The following is a 4,984-nucleotide window of genomic DNA, read 5'->3' on the forward strand; positions in this document are numbered from 1 at the left end:
AAGTATCAACGATTTTCTTCTTGTTAAGTTTATTAAATTACTTCTTAATTCCTGAATTTGTGTAATTTCTTATAAATTCTCAATTCCTAACATATTTAGTTATTTTGAAACAGCAGCTCCCTATTTGCTTCATATTCTTCCCAATTTGATTGAACTTCTTTTCAATTAAAAAAAATACTTATGTTGCCTATTGGGTAAATCTTCTCAGTTAGATTCAGGTTGCTTCTTAATTTTATGCTTCAACTTTCTCAATTTTCTTAGTTTCTCACTTAATTTTTCAATTTGTTTGGTTATTTCGATTAAGACAGCAGAACTCAAATTGCTTAATCTTTTAATTGATAGATGAGAAAATCCATTACATGAACCACATGCAGGCTGAAAAAGTTAAAATACTTTACCAGGAGAGCAAATCCCAGGCCAGGGGAGAAAAAAGCAAGCAAGAAAATCTGGCGACTGACATCAATTGTGATGATATCAGATAGAGTATTAATCTTGAGGGGCTGAATAAAGTTCACATTTTGAGCGGCCGGAAACACCATAAAAGAAGAGAGAAGAGAGATTGTTTGTTGAATTGATTCTAAAGAGAGAAAAATTGACAGAAATGAAGAGAGAAGAGAGAGAACTAAGAAGGAAAATAAAAAATTAATTAGAGACGGAGAAGATGGCGTATTTGATATTTTGGGGTTTGTTTGTGATAATTAGATAATAAGATGAGTTAATTTATAAAATAAATAAATATAAGGACTAAATTAACCATTTTCCCTTTGACTTTTAACACTGTTAGTCAATTTGGTATGTGTTTGCTAACAGAATGAACCTCAAGATATCATTTTACAAACTTTTAAACCACATGTGTATTATTCGAAAACAGGTGTAACCACAAAATTTATTTTTGTACTTTTCCCTAGTTAATATGTATATAATTATAACTAATCAATTAATATTTGATTTAACCTGTGGTTTGGGGAGGAAATAAAACTAATTTGGAATTAGGTTTTATGCAAAAAAAATTGGATTTCCCCCTCATACCATATCAAACTTTGCACTAAAACGTCCAAACTATTTCCGTCAACATCAGATTCTGGATCATGTTCTTATGCGTATATATTAGAAGTAAACTTCCACTCTTATTGATAATGCCATCTGGAATGCTAAGGCAATCAACTTATCCTTGTTGAGATGAGAAAGAATGGCTCTTTCACTATTGAAGGCCAATGCATGTGCAAGGATATCCATAATGGCTTACTTCAGAGCACTGAGCATCTTCAGCAATACACTACTCAGCTGAACGCAAGGCCTATCCCTCCTGTCTTTTCCTCTCTACCATATTCTTCTACTGACAAAAAGAGGGAGAAAGATACAGAGAAGAATAAGCAACTAGAAGTAAATCAAAGCAAACCAAGAACCATAGCGCACCTAAGGTCAATATTAGACCTCCAAAATAGTCTACGTAGGTTCTAGGATGTTGTAATAGGCAAATAAGCTGCTTAGCCTTATATTCTATGTATTTGCTTCTGATGTTCACTTCTGATGTTCTATACAATACTTCCAATTCTGAATTTCTTAAATACTTACTCTAAATTACTATATTTTCTTAAATGTCTTATCCCATGCTGCCATCCTCTGATAAATCAATTTAGACTTTTTTTTCTTCAGAAAATGTTTAAACATTAACTTACATCAAACTTTGATTAATACTTCCATATCTGATGTATCTATGCCTCTGATACTAATTTATTATTTTTAGCTCTGAACAAATTTTTGCTATTGAACTATTTAACCTCTTTAAGTGTTTTCAATTTTAGCAAAATTCAGTAGCTCAACCCTTATGAGGGAGTATCGAGAAGCAGAGTAAGTTCAACAATTCTGGGGGAGTAAGTGAAATCTATTCCTTCTCTGAAAATAAATTTCACCTTAAAAAAGGGAGATTGTTGAAACACAATTTCCATAGAGTATTTGGTTATGACAAAAATAACAATTAAAGAATTAGATCTGTAAGATATTTAATTTCAGTATTGAATTAAGTTGTTTTTAATGCTAATGTGTTTGTTGAATATTTATTCTAACTTGGAGCATAAAACAAAAGCAACTTAAAAGGTCTTAAAACAATCAAAGGCCCAAGTCTAATTCTAGTCCAGAGCCAAGAAGCAGAACTAGAAGCTTGTGACAAGTAGTCACATCAAGGTGTTCTATAAGTAGTAATACTTCAAAAAACAGAGGACCCTGCCAGTCATGTGTCTCTCTATATCAACCAAATAAGGAAAGACGCATACTGTAAGTATGCAACTGTTGGACTAATTCCGCAAGTGCACGGTTTCGCTTGTAGTAATAAAAGATATCGATCCCACAGGAAACGTTTGATATTTTGATTAAAAATTACTATTTTGATTAAATTCGTTTTCTCGAGGTTTATAGAAAATCGTTAATGGTTAAATGGTTTCTAATTCTAATTATGATTACAATTACAATTACAATCTAGATTATGACTTATTCCAATGTTAATTTATACTAAGCAAAAACACAACTTTAAACTTTGGTTTGTTTAAAATAGATGTAATAAATTACCAATTGATTCAATTTAAAGGAATTAAACTGTTACCAATCTTTACTTCCATCTTAGATTGAAAACCTTAATCAAATTTGAAATCTAAACCTGATTATTCGAATTATCGCAATGACCAAATGTAAATCCGAATTTGCTTAAGTGTTCAACAAATTTTGCATAAGAAAATATCAAATTGCTTTCCAAATATTTTTACATGAAAACACCAATTAAAATTACTTAAAGAATATCGTTAAATCAAACTTTAAATAAAACAATAGTGAAAATGGAATTGAATTAAAATATATTTTATTAATATGAGTTATAAACATCACAAGTTTAACAGAGAAGAAGAAGTTTGAAAAGCATTTGACCGTAGCATGACTTCCGGGTTGTCAATCCTTTACTCAACTTTGTTGGTTCGTCACATCGTGTTTCGCCTTCAATTCTGGATCTTCTCATTGAGTCTTCGAAAATAGCAATCTCTCGATCAACTTCGAAGCATAAAGTCGACTTGGGTAAGCCTTACTGTAAATAATAAAATCTATAACTTGTATCTAATGTGTGTAACTTTTTGTGTAATTGAACCACAATTGAACAACCATTTTCTACATAATTCTTCCTCTATTTATAATCTTACAAAAGGTATGCTGGAGAGACGTATCCATTGGTGAAGAGTTGCCTCGATCCGGATGAAAGGATGCGTCGTTTGGAGAAATAAACATGAAAAAAATACATAAATTGCTTCGCTGTCACTGACGAGATTCAAGAATCTCGACCAAGACAAGAGTGAGAATGGGGGAGAGGGGCACGCATTACTGCCCTACGCATGTCCCTATCGAGATTCTCAGAATCTCGGCAGTGACAGAAACTTCATTTTCTTCCTTTGCAATGTGTTTCAGCTTCTCGTACGTGACTTTCAATTCTCAAACGTGATTTATGTTGAATGCTTGATTTCTCACTCAATTTTAATCCATTTTTGCTCTTGTTTAGCTTTTTCCAAATAATTAATACCTTGCACACAAACAACAAATACCCACGTGAAATCTTTCCAACATAAAGTAATTAACATATATTTTACATGAAATTTAACATATTTATGCATGCTAATTTAGGTATACTTTGGGCTTATCAGCAACGCCAGAAGTCAAAAGACGATCATTTGACACATGGCTCATTGATCGACAGAAGTCTGATTTCGAAAACGGAAACTTTTCTTTTATGGATAAATTGCACAATGGTTAGAAGCAATTGATAAGATAAGAGACGTTTCCCTCCAACGGCTCTTTTGAATTCAAACGGACTTCTCCAAATGTTCCACTATAAAAGCCAACTCCGAAGTCCATTTTCACAACTAATCTTCACGCGAAAGAGAGATAAAGTTTTCAAGTGAAAAACTAGAGCAAATTGCTATACACAATCATTTTCATATTTGTGTAATCCAGTAGAGAGAGTAGTTCAATTGATTTCTATATCAGATTTCTATTGTAAATCAGAGGCTATGTTATTGCTTCAGTTATAAGCAAGTAACAAGAGAGTAGATAGCCGATTGTTGTTGTAAAGGGATGTACTTTACTTAAGCTCTGTCTATTGTAAAAGGTTTGTGCTCTACCTGTGAAAGAGTTCGTTAGTGGACTAAAGCTCAAAAGACGGAATTCTGAGGACTAGACGTAGGCATGAGGCCCAACTAGTATAAATCTGTTGAGTAACTTCTTTCATAACTCTTCCTTTATTACTTCTGAATATTGCTTGCTCTGATTATTTATCTCACATCTAAGCTCTAAATATTGTGTGCAGAAGTCAGAAGCAGAACCAAAATCAGTAGACTGATTAACTCAACAGATTGAACTAGCCTCTGATTCCGAAGTTTGCCCTTGTGCTTGCTATTGAAGTAAAAGAGAACAATTATTAAAGGTTAAAATTGACCAATAGTTCCAGTCAATCCCATTTTGGAACTAATCTAACCTTATTAGGAACTAACAACTAAGAGGTCTAAAACATCTAGGAAATTGCCCAGTGCAGTAGAGATGCTCAGAATGGCACTGAACTCCTTATCCATAGGCAAATATCTAGGGAAGTGAATCCAAAAATGTGGGTATCAGTTTCCTAGAATAAGGAAACAAAGTCTAAGAATCGAGAGATTAGCCTGTCAAGTTAGTATATATGTAAGCTCCGCATTTTGAACGACATGAACTTATCCTAGTCACTACAAGCCAGTTGTTGAAGAATTTCCGTAAGTGCACAATTTCTTTGTAGTAATAAAAAGATATATCGATCCTACGAGGAAGTTTGATTTTCTTCCACCTCTTCAGGGGAATCTGTATATCAAGCCTGACTAGAATCCTCAAATAGTTCCGCCATCCCCAGAATTGTTCTTCATATCGTACTCTAAAACCCAACTGATAAACTGACCCATCAATCTAGATTTGCTCAAATATACCC

This window comes from Euphorbia lathyris, chromosome 5, assembly GCF_963576675.1.
Source record: "Euphorbia lathyris chromosome 5, ddEupLath1.1, whole genome shotgun sequence".
NCBI classification, from domain to species: domain Eukaryota; kingdom Viridiplantae; phylum Streptophyta; class Magnoliopsida; order Malpighiales; family Euphorbiaceae; genus Euphorbia; species Euphorbia lathyris.